The following is a 16,145-nucleotide window of genomic DNA, read 5'->3' on the forward strand; positions in this document are numbered from 1 at the left end:
ACCCCCGAACTAAAATACGATAGACTTTTAAATAGGGTATCTCATGTCACGGTTAAATTTAAAGTACTAATAACCGGTTCATGCATTTTATTTTATTGCTTATGTTTTGTGAGTTATAGTTATTCTCGCTGAGCGTTAGCTCACTCTATGTATATATGTCCGTGTTGTATGTAAGCAACATATGAACAAGTGAGGAGGGTGGATCAGCGGCGGCGATAGCGAGATGGTTGAGTTATGGTTGCCGTTTTCGAAAATAAAAGACTTCCGCTTTGCTTTCAGTTTTTCAATTATCCAAACCCAAGGTTTTATTTTTCATGGTTTAAGTTATGTTTTTTAATTCCGTTAAAGGTTACGACTTTATTTATGATATTTATTTACAATGGTATTTTTGGGTTTTAGTTTCCGATTATGCAACTTCGACTTTTTGGTTGTTTTTGTTCAACAAGTTTTAAATGAAAACTTATTTCTAGGTTATGAGTTTTCAAATTTTATATTTTAAATTATGTTTTAAAAAAAAATTTACCTCAAATTTTCTTAAGTTTTAAAAAGTAAGATAAGTAAGATGGTCCGAAAAGTCGGGTCGTAACAGTTGGTATCAGAGCAACGAACCTACGACCCCCTTCGCTATCGATCGTACGGCTTCCCCCTACTCAAGTAAGTTAGTACTTCTATTTTCGTTTATATCTTAGTCGTAATTTTTTTCTTAGATGGAAAACGTTCAAGCTGCTCGTGGACGAGGTAGAGGAAGGCCACGAGGTCGAGGTAGGGGAAGAGGTAGAGTTGCCGCTGATGTCCCAATGCAAGATGCTCATCATGCCGCTCCGTTTCCCGCACAGCAAGGAGCAGCAGTGAATCCCGACGGTCTAGCACCCGCACCTCAGCCAGCGGCCCAGCCAGATCTGACGGTACTCGTTATTGCATTGATGCAACGTATTGAAGCCCAAGAAATGGAGATACAAGAGTTGAGGAACCATCTTCCCCAAGTCAATGGAAATATGGAAGAGGATCAACAAGCACCACCAGCACCTCCCCAGAATGTACCTCAGATGGGCCAAGTTGTTGTGGCAGATGATCTGTTCGAAAGGTTCAGGAGGATGAGAGCTCCAGATTTTGAAGGATCGACTGATCCTTTAGTGGCTGATGAGTGGATGTCAGAGATGAAAAAGATCTTCAACTTCATGAATATATCGGAAATTGAGAAAGTCATATGCGCGTCGTTTGTTCTGAAGAAGGATGCACGATACTGGTGGGAGACAGTTGCTGCTAGAAGAGACACACGCGCTATGTCTTGGGAAGACTTCATTAAGGAGTTCAACAGTAAGTATTTCAACATGCGAGTGATGAACACTCAGCAGAAGGAGTTTGCGGAGCTGAAGCAAGGGACGATGACTGTGACTGAAGCTGTTAGTAAGTTCAATCGATTGGCCAGACTATGTCCTCACTTGGTTCCAACAGAGACAGAAAGAGTTAGGAGGATGATGGGAATGTTCCGACCGGAATTGGCCTTAGCCATTGATAGTGGAAGTCAGCCACCTACCACAGTCGCCGATTGCCTCGAATGTGCCATGCGAGCTGAATACCACTTGATCCAAGTAAAGGAGGAACGAGCCCAGTTTTACAAGGCTCGAAAAGAGGAGAAAGGTCAAAGCAGAGGACCCGACAATAGGAAGCCAAACCAATCAGGAAATCCCCAACCTAACAATAACCGTCAAGGCTTCAAGTCACAACCCCAATGGAATGAGAATGGAAAGAAGAGAAACCATCCTGGCAATGGTGGCAACGCCAACAACAAGGTCAAGGTAGAGGGAACGACCTTTCCAGTATGCAAGATTTGTGGGAAGATGCATCCTGGAGAGTGCCAGAAGGGAACCATGACCTGTTTCAAGTGTGGTCAGCCTGGTCACTTTCTCAAGGATTGTCCAAAATCATTTTCCTCTCAGAATGGACAATATCAGCAGCACAAACCGAATGGACGACTTAACTTCATGCAAGCTGCCATCGAAGGGCCAAATATTTCCCAAGGTCGTTTAGAAGCACCTCCAACTACCCAAATTCCACCACCATAACAAGCCCGCATCTACGCTTACACCAACGCCGATGCTCTAGCCAGCTCTTCGAATGTGGTAGCAGGTCAGCTTCCTATAGCTCATTTTGACGCTTTGGTATTGTTTGATTATGGTGCTACGCATTGTTTTATTTCGTTAGAACTGGCTAGGAAATTAGGCGATAGTGTAGTGAAAACTAGGAAGGTTTTCAGGACGGCATTACCGTCTGGTGATGTGCTATTATCAGAGTACTGTTTAAAAAGAGTACCGATAATAATTTGTGGTCATGAGTTAAGGATTGATTTCATTGTCTTAGAAATGAAAGACTTTGATGCCATCTTAGGTATGGACTTCTTAGGCGAGAATAATGCAATGATCGATTGTCGCCGAAAAAGAGTAATCTTCAAACCGGTAACGGGAAGAGGGTTTACCTTTGAAGGAATGCCACTCAAGAAATCTAAGATGTTGGTGTCAACATTACAAGCTAGAAGATTGATGAGTAAAGGGTGTTATGGATTCCTAGCGTCAGTAGTAGACAAGACGAAGGATGTAGAAGCAATTCCTAACGACGTGCCGGTAGTGATGGATTATGTAGATGTTTTTCCCGAAGAATTACCAGGCTTAGCTCCGGAGCGTGAGATTTCTTTTGGGATTGAATTACTACCTGGTACGGGACCGATCTCTAAGGCCCCCTACCGAATGGCACCAGCCGAACTCAAGGAACTACAAACACAACTTCAAGAGTTGTTGGATAAAGGATTCATTCGCCCAAGTCATTCACCATGGGGAGCACCGGTTTTATTCGTAAAGAAAAATGATGGATCTTTCCGTATGTGCATCGACTACAGAGAGCTTAACAAGGTCACCGTCAAGAACAAGTATCCGCTTCCTAGGATTGATGACTTGTTTGATCAACTCAGGGGAGCGAAAGTTTTCTCGAAGATTGACTTGCGATCCGGCTATCATCAATTACGAGTCAAAGATGACGACATTCCAAAGACTGCTTTTCGCACCCGCTATGGTCATTACGAGTTCACAGTCATGCCTTTTGGACTCACTAACGCCCCAACAGCATTCATGGATATGATGAATAGGATCTTTAGCGACGTCTTGGATAAATTTGTAAAAGTCTTCATTGATGATATTCTGATTTACTCTAAGAGTGTCGAAGATCACGAAGAACACCTGCGAGTTGCACTATAGACTTTGAGACGACATCAGTTATATGCCAAATTCTCGAAGTGCGAATTTTGGCTGGATAAGGTGCATTTCCTTGGTCACGTGGTTTCTAAGGATGGGATCTCTGTCGATCCTTCCAAGATAGAATCTGTGAATGAATGGAAACCGCCTCGAAGTGTGACAGAAATCAGGAGTTTTCTCGGTTTAGCTGGCTATTATAGAAGATTTGTTGAAGGGTTTTCTACATTAGCCGCTCCACTCACCGCTCTCACGAAGAAAGATAAGAAGTATGAGTGGACCGCGAAATGTGAAGAGAGTTTTCGCGAGTTAAAGAGAAGACTCACCACCGCGCCAATCCTAATAGTTCCCGAAAGTGGAGAACCTTTGTCTATTTACAGCGATGCGTCAAAGACAGGTCTTGGTGCTGTGTTAATGCAAAACGGAAATGTAGTGGCTTATGCGTCACGACAACTCAAAAATCACGAGAGGAATTATCCTACTCATGATTTAGAGTTAGCCGCAGTGGTTTTTGCCCTAAAGATTTGGAGACACTACCTGTATGGTGTTCAGTGTGAAATATTTACGATCATAAGAGCTTAAAATATATTTTCACTCAAAAGGAGTTGAACATGAGACAAAGAAGGTGGCTAGAATTGGTTAAGGACTACGACTGTGGTATCCATTACCACCCCGGAAAGGCAAACGTGGTAGCAGATGCCTTAAGTAGGAAGGGTGAGGCTAGACTATGGATGATGCGAGATTTATCTCATCAACTCACTGATGAAATCAACAATTTGGGAGTTGAAATTGTCACACAAGGATTAGCCAATATGACCTTACAGTCAGATCTTTTTGAAAGGATCAAGGAAGCGCAAATGCATGATCTGGAGATGTCAAAGTTGAAAGACGATGCATTGGAAAGCCAAGAGTCAAAATTTTCCATTTCGGAGAATGATGTGCTCTTTTTCGATGGAAGGATTTGTGTACCCAATGAAGATGAGTTACGAAGGCAAATTCTTATCGAAGCACATGAGACACCGTATTCAGTTCACCCAGGTTCCACGAAGATGTATCAAGACCTCCGAGAACACTTTTGGTGGAACAGAATGAAGAGTGACGTTGCAAAGTTTGTCAGTAAATGTCTTACCTGCCAGAAAGTGAAAGCCGAACATCAACGACCAGATGGAGAATTACAGCCAATCGAAGTTCCTGAATGGAAGTGGGAACAAATCACAATGGATTTTGTGGTTGGATTACCTAAGACGGTTGAAGGTTATGATGCTATCTGGGTAGTGGTGGACCGTTTGACCAAGTCTGCTAAGTTCATCCCGATGAAAGTCACGTACTCAGTGGAGAAGTTAGCTGAGCTATACGTTAATAACGTGGTGAGACTACATGGCGTTCCTCTGTCCATCATTTCAGATCGTGACGGTCGTTTCACATCTAACTTCTGGAGGTGTGTGCAAAAGTCGTTGGGATCGCAACTAATGTTTAGCACCGCTTTTCACCCCCAAAAGGATGGCCAATCCGAGAGGACGATTCAGACCCTAGAGGATATGCTAAGGGCATGTGTCATGGACTTTGGTGGGAGTTGGAGTAAGAGGCTGCCACTTATTGAATTCTCATATAACAACAACTACCAAGCCTCAATCGGCGTTGCACCGTATGAAGCTCTCTATGGGAGAAAGTGCCGATCTCTAATTCACTAGTTTGAATCGGGAGAAAATAATCTCGAGAAAACAGATTTTATCCGAGACACAACAGAGGCTATCAAGAAAATTCGTGATCGAATGGGAACTGCCCAAAGTCGACAGAAAAGTTACGCCGATAAGAGAAGGCGGCCATTGGAATTTCAAGTAAAATATTTGGTGTTCTTGAAGGTAGGACCTCTCAAAGGTGTGATGAGGTTCGGCAATAAGGGAAAGTTGAGCCCGAGGTACATTGGTCCTTTCGAGATCATACAAAGAATCGGAAAGGTAGCCTACCGTCTAGCCCTGAATCCCGAGTTAGCATTGGTGCACAATGCGTTTCATGTCTCGATGCTCAAGAAGTACCTACCTGACCCAACGCACGACCTAATCCAAGAGCCCATCGAAGTTCACGAAGACTTGACGTATGAAGAGAAACCTGTCCAGATTCTCGATCGCGAAGAGAAAGTTTTGAGGAACAAGGTGATTCCTTTGGTAAAAGTGCTATGGCGGAATCATAAGATAGAATAAGCTACTTGGGAACGGGAAGAAGACATGAAAACACGATATCTCGATCTTTTCAAAGGATTTTAGTATGTTCAAGTAAGAATTCTTATGTTTTTCTCGACTTTTGTTAATTTTCGGGACGAAAATTCTAATAAGTAGGGGAGATTGTGAAATCCCAATTTATTTTAGCTTAATTAAAAAGCTAAAACTTTTGTGTTCGAGTTACGATATATTTTTTTTTTAATAAAGTAGTAGTGAATGATTTATTTATGTGGTAGTTTTTGAAGTTTTTTTTTTTTTTTTTTATGAGTGCTTTAGAGTGTTTTTGATTTTTTTTTACTATACTCTTTAGATTATAAAATATGGATATAATATATACATAAGTTATATATTATAAATAAATTATGTGGGTATAAATATACATACTTAACATATATTATATATATATATATATATTATGGTTTGTAAGTATAATTAATATATATATATATATACATAGTACACGTAATATATCAATTACTTATAGTTATTTAGTAAGTAATCTAAATAACGTAACATATTATATATATATTATGATTAATAACGTAGTAGGATTATATAGATATTAAGTTATGTACGAGTGTATATAAATATAGATATATATATATATATATAATAATAATAATAAGTAATATATTAATATTAGAAGTAGGATTAGAGTTTGGGCTTTTAGGGTTTGGGCTTTTAGGGTTTAATTAAGCCATATTTAAACATCCCCTCCTCTTCTTTTAACGCTTCTTCTTTGCTCTCTCTCCCCCATTCCTCTATTGGTTGGAAAATTCGTAGCTCTAATTAGGTATACTTTCTTTTTTCTCTGGTTTGGATTCCTTGAAAACGGTTTCTTAAAACGCTTGTTCTGGTTTCAAAACAATTGTTTTTGCGTTGATTCTTTTTTAAAACGATAGTTTTAAGTGTCTTCTATCTAAATCGGCAATCGAAAAATAGTTTTATGAAATAAAGAATATTTTCTGATTATTTTCAAATCAGTGCACAGACTTGAGACCTATTCCCGATTTTCAGACTTTAAACGCTTACTGTGGATTCAACAAATTTGGTTTTGCGTTGATTCTTTTTGAAAAAGTTAGGTTTAAATGTCTTCTATCTAATCCTTTAATCGAAAAATATTTTTATCAAATACATAATATTTTCTGATTATTTTCAAAACGGTGCGCAGACAGTTTTTGACAAAAATTTTAAAGTTAGATTTTAGCACTTCTTTTATTTTTAATAAATAGTTAAAAAAATTATTTTGGCCGTGATGCCTTTACAAAAAGTGATCCAAATTATGTTTTATACCTACTGGAATTTTTACAGAAGTTTTCTCAGAGTTTTATTTTTTCACCGAAACCCTACTAGCCAAGGGTATTTTGGTAATTTCACTTTGAAAGTCGTTTTTGAAAGTTTCCAGAAACCAAGTCATGTATTAAATCTTTTTCTTACCTGATAAGTAATAGTCAACCTTTTCCGTTTAGGTTCCGAGTCATTAAGAGCATCTTTTTCCTTTGACGGTCTTCGATTGTAATTCCGATATCCAGGTGAGAATAATCTCACTGCAACACGGATTAGTTAAAAAATATACTAAGTATTATGTGATATGAAGTATTTATGTATTGTGTGAATTTTCGTGTATGTGTTTGTTCGGAATGTGCTTGGTATGATATGATATGACGAAATGTGAGTCTATGTTATTATCTTATGTTGTGTATTAGAATATCTATAACACGTCTTATCTTTCTAGCTATGTTATCATGTATGTTTTTATCTTATGTCGCTCATTCTTTTAACGTAATAAACACGATTAATAAGTTAAGTAAGCAGAGAGTCGTACCGCCTCGAACTATGGAGGTAACTAGAAGAATTTCTCGAGCCGAACTACGGGCTCACATAGAGAGTTCCTCATATGTTTATGTATGTGACGGGGCGTTCTATGGGAGGTCGCAGCCCCATAGTTCGTTACCAAAGTGTACACTGAAATCGGTACGGCTACTCTAGTGGACCCCCGAACTAAAATACGATAGACTTTTAAATAGGGTATCTCATGTCACGGTTAAATTTAAAGTACTAATAACCGGTTCATGCATTTTATTTTATTGCTTACGTTTTGTGAGTTATAGTTATGCTCGCTGAGCGTTAGCTCACTCTATGTATATACGTCCGTGTTGTAGGTAAACAACATATGAACAAGTGAGGAGGGTGGATCAGCGGCGGCGATAGCGAGAGGGTTGGGTTATGGTTGCCGTTTTCGAAAAATAAAAGACTTCCGCTTTGCTTTCAGTTTTTCAATAATCCAAACCCAAGGTTTTATTTTTCATGGTTTAAGTTATGTTTTTCAATTCCGTTAAAGGTTAAGACTTTATTTATGATATTTATTTACAATGATATTTTTGAGTTTTAGTTTCCGATTATGGAACTTCGACTTTTTGGTTGTTTTTGTTCATCAAGTTTTAAATGAAAACTTATTTCTAGGTTATGAGTTTTCAAACTTTACATTTTAAGTTATGTTTTTAAAAAAAATTTACCTCAAATTTTCTTAAGTTTTAAAAAGTAAGATAAGTAAGATGGTCTGAAAAGTCGGGTCGTCACAGGGTAAGCCTCCGAGCACTAATTTTCGGTTAAAATCAAATTTCAAATGACGAAATATCCAGGATTTTTAGAGCTAGATAGATCTGGGAAATTTCAACTCATATACCCACTTATCTTTCGGGAGTATATGTATGCATTTGTTCGTGATCGTGGTTTAACTAGATGGAACTTTTAAAAAAATGTGAGTTCTCATAATAACTTTAGTTTACTGGTTATAAAACGTTTAATTTTTCGAATGTATCAAACTAATAATTTGTCTTGGATGCTGGTATCTTTTTTTTGGGGTGGGGTCTTTTATGCATCACATCAATTGTTTGAGTTAGAACAAGATTGGAAGTAAAAGAACTAACTTGGGATCGATTCATTCTCATACTTTCATCATGAATTCAATAATTGGTTAATGCTTGTTTTGTATGATTCTTTTTATTCTATCACATTTATTTCTTGTTGTCAACTTTTCTAATGCTCTTTATTTAATGTCAATGCAGTCGATGAGAGATACATGCTTGAGTAGAACTATTTTTAAGAAATAAATGCAAGTTAAGAGAATGATTTCATGTAAGACCCAACCCAATGTGAGGTACAACATTGATGCATAAAAGACCCCACCCCAAAAATAAGATACCAGCATCTTGCTTCACGGAAAGACATTGAATGTATATCAATGAGATACTTCTTAGACTTCCATCTTATTCCCAAACAGATCTTCCTTGCCCTCTTGCCACAAAGATACCGCATTAAAGAGCCTCAGAAATAGCTAAATAAAGAGACTCATCATTCCTGAAAATAGCCCCGTAACTTCGGGAGAAGGGGTGCCCCCTCACAAAGGGGGTCGCAGTGACCAGGCCCGGGCGACTGTTTACCAAAAACACAGGTCTCCGCAAAGGTCAGAAATCCATAATAGAGTCCGACTGCAACAAGATTGGAAGTAAAAGAACTAACTTGGGATCGATTCATTCTCAGAATAATGCTCTCTCATTTTGTTAATTTTCCATCATTAACATATGATAATTGTTAAATATTACCCAACCCGTAATCACAACGACCCAATTGCAAGAGCGGAGCTCGCTTCTTCGCTTGACTTTGCTTCCTATACGTAGAGGCTCGTTATTCGAGCCCCGGTTGGTTCTCTTTGAGAAATCCTTTGAAACTCGGAATTTCTTTCAGACTTTTTCCAAGCAAATTTTTTTTTAATATGTCCTTGAATTCATTCGAGACGTGAGTAAAACCCAGATTGGAGAAGAATATGGGCCATGGGTTCCATTTATTGGAACTCTGTTTCTATTTATTTTTTTTTTCGAATTGGTCAGGTGCTCTTTTACCTTGGAAAATCATACAATTACCTCATGGTGAGTTAGCGGCACCCACAAACGATATCAATACTACCGTTGCTTTAGCTTTACTGACATCAGTGGCATATTTCTATGCGGGTCTTAGCAAAAAGGGATTAGATTATTTCGGTAAATACATTAAACCGACTCCAATTCTTTTACCCATTAACATCTTAGTTCGATCTTGGCTCAGGATGAACGCTGGCGGCATGCTTAACACATGTAAGTCGGACGAATTGTTGATAATTTTGTTTAAGCGATAATAGAAGCCCAATTATCTCACATTCTCTTTTATGTCCGGTATCTCGCTTATCTCACTGCGTCATTCAAATCGATACCTGGCATCTATAGGGCTCATACTTCGGAAACAAACCCTGAAGGCTTAGCGTTGAATAAGTATTCACCTTATCAATATCTCAAATCAATGATTGGTTCTATTTCTATATTAGATAGGCGCCTGAATAGGACCAAACCTTTTGTCAGGCTGTTGTTCTCTTCTTTTATTCCTAAAAAACATAGAGTAACGTTTCACAGTTTAATGAGTCTTCCACTTATTTGATGGGATGGTTAAGAGATTATCTATGGTTAAACTCTTCACAACTTATCAACGGACTTAACCTTTCTTTTATTTAACAGTATGAATTTAACCATTCATTAACAATCAATGGTATTCATTTATGGATATAACTCCATGCATTCTTATCCAACAAATTAGGTCTGGTCGGTGCCCCGAATGAAGATCCGAATGAGCACATCTCTAATTTCAACGAGTAGTGCGGGACGTTCCAAATTCACAACATCGACGCGGACGCCATCCGACTCCGATTGTTCCCATTTTCTCTTCATGACCGGGCAAAAGCATGGCTCAATTCGCTTCCCCCCGATTCCATCACCACATGGGAGGGGCTGTGCAACACCTTCCTCACCAAGTTCGTCCTGTTTGAGAAGACGGCCCGCCTAAGAAATGCCATTCACAGCTTCGCGCAAATGGACGGCTAGTCCCTTCACTAAGCATGGGTACGCTTCAAGGAGATGCTCCGAAAATGTCCTAACCACGGGGTCACGTTGCCGGTCCAACTTCAAACGTTCTACTACGGACTCCTCAACTCGATGAAGACCTTAGTTAACACCACCGCGGGAGGCACGGTGCTAACTAAGACGTCATCGGAGTTCCAAGCTCTCCTTGAAGAATTAGCGCGCTCCAGCGATCAATGCCCGATAGAGAAGAGAATCATGAAGGCCGGTCCCGCTACTGCTCAAGCCACGACAGCCATGATCGATCCGGAGACAATGCAAAAAATGGCAACGGAGATGGCAAATCTCTGAAGGGAGTTGAGAGAGATGAAGGAGATGAAAGCCGCCGTGAATGTCATGCATACAACTCGGGAGCCATGTTTTTGGTGTAATGGACCACACTACACCGACAACTGCCCTCAAGCGAACAATGTCCATCCCGAGAATGCCAATTACGTGGGGAACTACAACAACAAGCCCCCATCCCAAAACTCCAACAACTACAACAATGGAGTCTGGAACAACCAATACAACCACGGGTGGAGAGAGCCACAACAGTAACAGGGATTCCTACAAAACCGGCCTCCACCGACATTCCAAAATCAACAACAGGGGTAACAACAAGGGTTTCAACCGCGTCAACAACAAAATCAGCCCGCTCCCAAGGACAAGCTAGAAGAACTCCTCACCTCTTTCATCACCGAGTCTCGAACACGAATGACAAATCAAGAGGCACAAATCCGGAGCCTCGAGACGACGGTGGGGCAACTAGCGAAGGATTTCCATGCGAGAACCCAAAATGCGCATCCTAGCACCTCCAAGGTAAACCAAAGAGAGCATTGCAACGCTCTTACATCATCATGTTGCAGCTGTCGAAAACTCGAAGAAAGATGAGGGAAAAGCTGTCCCGATCATTGTAGCTCCAAAGCCACCTTCACTGGTCCACAACCACGAGCTGCCACATCCGTTCCCGCAAAGCACCACGCTGGCACAGTCTACGGAATGTAGCGTGCTTCTACAACAAGAAATCCTACCAAAATTGGAGGATCTCGGCCAATTCACGCTTCCATGCACTATTGGAGACGTCTACATCGACAACACTTTGTGCGATCTAGGTTCAGACATCAACCTCATGCCCGTGGCCATCTTTAACAAGCTGAAAATGGGTGAACTAAAACTCACGCGCACCATTCTCCAACTGGCAGATAAGTCCGTAAGGTATCTTCGTCAAAGTCGAAAAATTCACTTTCCTTGCTGATTTCTACATCATTAACATGGACGAGAACCGCGACATACCCATACTCTTGGGAAGAGGTTTCTTAGCCACATGTGGTGCTCTCGTCGACGTGACGAAAGGTGAACTGAAAATGCGAGTGAAGAATGAGGAAGAGACATTCGGGATCTACAAAGCCCGAAAGCGCGAAAATGAGAAAGAAGGGGTTTTCTTCATCAAGACAGACGGAGTCAAACCTCTGCCGCTCCCATCACCACCACATACTCCTCTGGACAAAACTACGAAAGGAAAGAAAAAGGATGCGACGCCGAAATCACCAATCAAACCGACGCGAGGACAATGGCCAACATCGTTTCAAGAGGTGTGGAAGCAAACAGAGCACCAGAATGAAAATGAAGATCCACCGCCGCTTGAACGCGGCGGTCACGAGTAGGGGCGTTCGACCACCCCCGCAAGGTAAGTCCCTCTATCCATGTTTTGCACAATTACACTGGGATCAATGTAAGTTTTAAGTTTGGGGGGGGGAGGGGGTAATTGCTTGTCTTGCGGGGGATTTTTGTACATTAGTAGTTGATTTTCTAGGTTGTTTTTGTTTTGTTTTAGGATAATTGGTAGAAATTGGTGTTTTGTGTGCTTTAACTGACTCAATAAATCTTTGCCGATGATATGAATAGTCTTAAGCCGTAGACATGTGAAAACAAATCTGTGAATTACCGAGTGAAAAAGAATCTTGTTGAGTTTTGTGTTATCACTTAAAGCCCGAATAATGTTTGTCTCGATGTTTGGAAGACATTGAGTAGTAGTCTAACTAAGTTCTGAAAGTGACCACCGAACACACTAAGAACCTTTTCGGATCCCTAGTCGAAGCGAAATTGAGTGCACATTGATCTAGTAAGAATGATATAGGCATTAGGAATAACCTGTCAAGCCAAAAAGCCAACCCGAGAATATGTAACAATTAGAACCCACTCACAAAAAGCCGAGCCGATGATTTGAAAATCCCACAAAGATCCTTATTGACTTTAGCGACTCTTGAGTGACATGGTTGAGTGAAATTTTCTCTACTTTATGATATGTTTTCCGACTCGTCTCTACATATTACATCGTCCGCTAGACATACCACGCCGGTGTTTATTTATATTGTCATGTACCGGAAAAAAAACGCCAAAAAAAAAGAAAGAAAAAAAAGAAAGAAAAAAAATCTGAAAAAATATAGAAAAAGAGAAAAAAAAGTGTTTATTTATGTCATACATTTTTATTTTGGCATGGTGTTATATGTTTTTGTTTTAGAGACTTGTCGCTTATTGTTGTTGAGTTAAAGTTTGAGGAGAAAACACGGGAAATAAAAGACTAAGTAAAACGTTCGTGTTAGACAAAATTTGATGCCAAGAACGTGGGGATGGGTGAGTGAATGAGCTTTGTATGAGGGTTGTGATTTTGGTGAGAGATTTGAGTCACTAAAGTTGATGTTTGAACTACTAAAAATTCTATTCCATACCTTTGACCCGAGCCTAAAACATTACAAGTCTTTAAGACCTATTGACGATCTAGGAATGACATGTGCGCATTAGTGGAGATCAAGGGCGAAGAGAATGCTTATGGTGTGTCGAATCGAATAACTTATCATTCAACGGAATCGATTCTTGTGGTCGCATATTAGGATTAGGAAAGGCTACGAGACTTGTGAATCGAAAGCTAATCGAGAAAAAAGGACATTGCAAACGGCTTGAGCTAACACGAACTTGTATGGATTCTTTTACATTTGGTAGTTGACGTAGAGTTTAAAACCATGGATTTCCGTGTAGATGTAAGTCTAGAGTTTTGAAATTGAGGCAAATATGAGTCAGTTATTTCACGTAAAGCATTGAGATTTACCAATTTAGTGTAGGTAACTTCTTTTGTGTGTTTTATTTTGTGTTATTTGTTTTGTTCCATGAGGACAAGCAACAGTTTAAGTTTGAGGGTATTTCATAGGTGCGTTAATCACGCGGAAAACTCCTATTTTTCCGAAAAAATCCGAGCTTGTTCTCGAGTATTTGTGATGTTTTTTTATGTGTTTTTGAGAGACTTATAGGTTTAAGGGGCCAATGAGGTATAAAGGAGGTTAGTAGAGCATCACGTGAAGTAACATAGCAATTTTGAGAAGATTCGAAGACTTTTCGCCAAGTTAGAGCAAAGAAGAAATAAAGCGTCCTCTTGTGAACAATTCTGAGAGTTTGAAGTAGATATTTTGGATGATCCAATTTCATGTTTACATAGATGTCTCTCTTAGCTTTCCAACGTATATTTATTTGCAAGAATCAGAAATCGGAGCTAGGAGTTATGGCCGTTACAAAAACGGTGCACGCGGGACGAAAAAGTGCGCGGCGCGACCCAAGGACCTTGCGCCGCGAAGTTCCGAAAATCGCCGAAATCGATCTCCGAGCATGAGGCGCGGACCGCGTGGTCCGCCGAGATGTCAACCTCGCGGCGCGACCCTCAAACCACGCGCCGCGAGGTCCGTCGAGACAAAAAACGTGGAAACGCGGATTTGGAGTCGATCTGAGCGTTGGATCACTTTTAATTACCCAGTCTGCTTCGAAAATTAAGAGAAACCCAAGGATTTCAAGCTAGGCCTATAAATACACCTCTCAATCTCTTGTTTAGGGATCTTAACACTTTTTTTTTTATTGTTTTCACTTAGTGTTTGGGAGAGATAGAGAAAAAGAGGAGAGCTGTTCTTCATCAATTCGCGCAAATTACAGTTTTATTCTTCTCATTTGCTCTTGAACTCCCGTATTTTTAATTCACAATTGAGTTTTTAATTATGGTTTCTTATTCATATTTTCTCATTCTCTTTTTGTTTTCTCGCTATGCTATCAACTAATTCCATTAAGGACTATGGCGTAGCGGGTTTAGGATTCGGTTATGGATATGATTTAATATATTGAAGTTCAATTCTCATTCTCTATTGCTTTGCTTAATTCAAATCCGTTTTAATGCTTGATCGAGATTAGCTACCTTGTTCATGATTCTATACTTCAACTTGATGTTTGAGAAAGATTAGGTTGTTAGTGTTTTGGTTTGAATTACTATGATGCATGCCTAGGCTAGAGATAGTTAGGTTGCCATAGAATCGTGGGAATACTCTTGATGTTAATGCATGTTTTTGTTAGGGATTGAGATCGAGAGAAGATTTTCATAATTTTGACATAGGTTGTTGGATGCTCGAGAGAGATTTAGCAATATCATTTTTGTGAGTATGATTAGCAAAGAGTAGTGAGTTGATTATTCATTGTGCGTGAAATTAGTGTATCCAAACCGTTGAATAAATCCGTGAAGCCTGGGTCCTTAGCCTCTCTTTCCGCTTACAACTGTTATTTGGGTGTTTTGCTATTTATTTTCATTAGAACTTGTCAATTATGTGTGACATCTTTCCATCTTTCCTTTACGTTCAATTCGTACTAGTTGATTTGTTTGTTAATTAAGCTTGTACCTCGTGGGATCGACACTCGTACTTAATACACTATATTACTTGAGCGACACGTGCACTTGCGCGTAAAAATCGCAACAGCGAATTTTAAGGTCACCCAAAATGACGTCGTTTTGATGACGTGAAGGCGACAAGTCACTTCTAAATTTGACAAAACGATGTCATTTTGTTAAAAAAAAATGAAAATTTTACGGGAAAAATAAAAGAGCAGAAAATTTTGGCAGTCTGGAAGCGATATGTCGCTTCTAAATTGCGGGAAAATATTAAAGCGACAATTGTCACTTCTATTGTTAAGAAATTGACTTTTTCATGGCAGAATGCTTGAATTTTTGTTGACTACGCTAAAACCAACAAGTCGCTTCTAATTGAAAAAAATCGAAAAAATTCCGTCGCTTCTAAAAGTAGTTTTTGTAGTAGTATTAGTAGGAAGTTTTGTTGTCTTTCTTGTTGACATTTACACCATGTCTACTGGATTCTCAGTTCAAAATCTGAAACCCTGAAGAGAGATGAATGGCAGAATTGAGTTTAGGCATGTATATTGGCATTGCTGATGAAGAATAGATGAGAGACACTCTTCCAGACGATGGTAATTAGTTTCAATTTTTATTCTCATGACTACAGAAGTTTAACTTCTTGGGAGAGTGTATGTTGTTGTTGTTGTTTTTTTATTTTTTTATTTTTTTTATTTTTATTTATTTATTAATTTTTGTTTTTTTGTTTTTTGTAGATATTCTATTACCACCAGTTATGATTGTTCAATATATAGGTTTTTCAATTGGGCAGATCGGGAGACTCAACAAGTTGACGCCGATCACTAGCGTGACCTTGCGCTGGGTAATCAATGGCCTTAATTTATGGCTGTACGATTGCAATGTTAATGTGTTTGATTGAATGTTAATTGAATTTTTAATTTAGTTATCATCAATTTGTTTTAGACACTGCCATTCACGCGTTACCAGAAGCCATCTTGTTGTTTCAATGTTATTTTTTTTTTTAGTTATTTGGGGCTTATATGTAATAGATATAAATGAATTTTTAATTTAGTTATGATCA

This window comes from Urtica dioica, chromosome 6 (genome assembly GCF_054948205.1).
Source record: "Urtica dioica subsp. dioica isolate 48M chromosome 6, U.dioica_male_clone48M_v1_H2, whole genome shotgun sequence".
NCBI lineage: Eukaryota > Viridiplantae > Streptophyta > Magnoliopsida > Rosales > Urticaceae > Urtica > Urtica dioica.